The following is a 2,502-nucleotide window of genomic DNA, read 5'->3' as shown; positions in this document are numbered from 1 at the left end:
TCCTCTCTTTCCATTTATGTTTTCTTTTCTCCTTATTTTTGCTTGCAATGGGCTTGGATGATCCTCCAACTTCTGGGTTCCCATTCTTTCCTCTAGCTTCTAGATGCGTAGCTTGAACAGATACCTCATCTATACTAGTGGGATTAAACATGAGGATAGTGTGCCTCATGTAGCTGTGTAGACCACCTATGTACTTCAACAGAGTCTTAGGTTAGTGTAATGAAATTCTTAGAATCAAAGCTCTCTTCCTAAATTCTTGGGTGTAACCTTGTACACTTCTCCCTTTCAATTGGCGAAGAGTTTGCCAGCTCATCATGGCTTGCTGCATGTAAGCTAGTGGATAGAACTGCTTTTTGATTGTAGAAACAAATTCACTCCAGACAGAAAGAATCTTACCATGTTTCTTCATGTCAGCTTGGGTCCTGCCTTGCCACCATACCAAGGCAATGCCTCTAAGGCGTAGGCTGGTCAGCTGAATCTTACTCTTGTCTGAGTTGATACTCTGCACTCTGCAATAAACATCAATTTTTCTGATCCAATTATCTAGTTTCTATGCATTCACCTCTCCATAATATATTGGTAAGTCAAATTTAACATCTAATTTAATCAAATATGTCTTCTTTTTATGTTCAGAGCTATTAGGATATGTGAGAAAGTTTTCTTCTTTCCCTTTGCCTTTTGAGTGGTCATGGAGGAGAGACTCTTCCCCCCCTTTATCTTGTTTGGAGCCTGATGAATCTTCATCTTTATGTTTCCTAAAGTCCCTATACATTTCCTCTACCATGGACCTCATGGCTAGAAAACTATCTATAAATTGGGGATCTGGTCCCAAGGGACTTTCTTCTGACATTTTCTTCTGAGGATAGACTCTTCCAATTTCTGGGTTAGTTTCGACCAACTCTCCTTCTCCTGATTTAAGCTTTGATCTAGTTAGCATTCAACAACAAATCCAAAACAAGCTTGTCTAACCTTAAACAACCTAGTTGCTTTGATACCATTTGATCTGAAATCACTCGTGAATGATCTCAATTAATTAACGAAGGTATTACAGACTTATGTGTTGGGGTGCGTCTATGTTATTTTATGCAACGAATTGATAAGATTGCAAAATACACAGACACTAAAATAGTAAGAGAACACGGTAAGCAAAACACATAAACACAACAAAATTTAATAAGGAGTTCACCCAATCCTCCTGGGCTACGTCTCCTAGTCCAGCCTTCAGTGGTGGCCTTTCTATTGTGTCTTAAAAAGCAGAGTTTTACGACAGTGAGCTCAAATTGAGTCTCACTTAATAGATAATGATCAGTAGGACTATACTTGGATTCCCCAAGTCTCTAGAGTACACAGACTCCCCCTTACTGAATCTCGACCTCAACTGGTCTCAGTGGTATGAGTCTAATTTGGTACTCAATACCTGACAGGTATACACAAAAGAGTTTCTTGAACCTCTCAAGCCTTCTCTGGAGTTCAGAGACTCTCAGACTCTCTATGTCTCTGTCTGCACGATGCTGCCTTTCACTGCAGGTCATCTTGGCTTCTCTGTTCTCTGCAATTTTTGCTTCTCCCTCTCTCTGCACTCCTTTACTGTTTTTCTCCTCTTTTTTCTGTGCTCTCTGTCTACTCTTGGATTAAAGCCAATATGCTCCCTGACTATTTGTTTCTGCTCCCCGACTCTCTGGATCTCCTACTGCTGTTTGCTGGAATTCCCCTGCTCTGTGTCATCATCACTGTAACGCTTCACAAAGAGGTGGCCACCTATTTCCTCACGAACTAAGTGTTAGTTCTCTTTGAACGGTCGTTATTTCTGTTGCTCCAAGATTGCTCGCGAAATTGTTCCCTCTGCCAACTCATCGGTCATGCCGGATCTCAAATCTTATTCGCCTCAGCCTATTTCCCTGTCGAATCTGGTCACCCATCGGATTGATTCTCTGCCATTGATCTGGGGCCTCCAGATCCTATGGTCTTCATCTATATCGCGCGGGTAAGTTGCTCGACCGTTACTCACACGATGTAAGTGGTTGTCTCTGTCATCCGCTGGACGCGTGTCACCCGGTGTGTGGCATCGCCCTGAACTCGGCCAAACCCACTTACCGCTTGAAGTGCACGCAATATCCTGCCGGTTTCGGGCGCGAGACCCACCTTCTAATGGAATCGGCGATTTCCGTGCGGTTCTATGCTTTTCTCTGTGACCAAGTGTTCGAGGCTTTCCCTCACTGAGGGGGACGCCCTGCAATATGCGATTAGCATTGTATCAGACATTGCCTCTGTTTTTGGATCTGACTTCCCATTTGCCAGTTTGCGTTAGCACGCGATTACCATGGGCCAACGATCTACGCGCTTTGACAGAGGGTCCTCGTTGCTCCGTGCTGACCACAAATTTCCATTGTTCAGAGGTTATTTATAATAAGCTGGACATCCATAACACTTTGAAACTTTCGTATGAGTTTTACAGAGTTCAGGAAACTGTAAGATTGTTTAAGGATCCAATTCGGATCATCT

This window comes from Pinus tabuliformis, chromosome 2_1 (assembly GCF_031772625.1).
Source record: "Pinus tabuliformis cultivar Carrire ecotype Pingquan chromosome 2_1, CPIR1, whole genome shotgun sequence".
Taxonomy (NCBI): Eukaryota; Viridiplantae; Streptophyta; class Pinopsida; order Pinales; family Pinaceae; genus Pinus; species Pinus tabuliformis.
The sequence above is the reverse complement of the archived record's forward strand: the minus strand, read 5'-3'. Positions refer to the sequence as shown.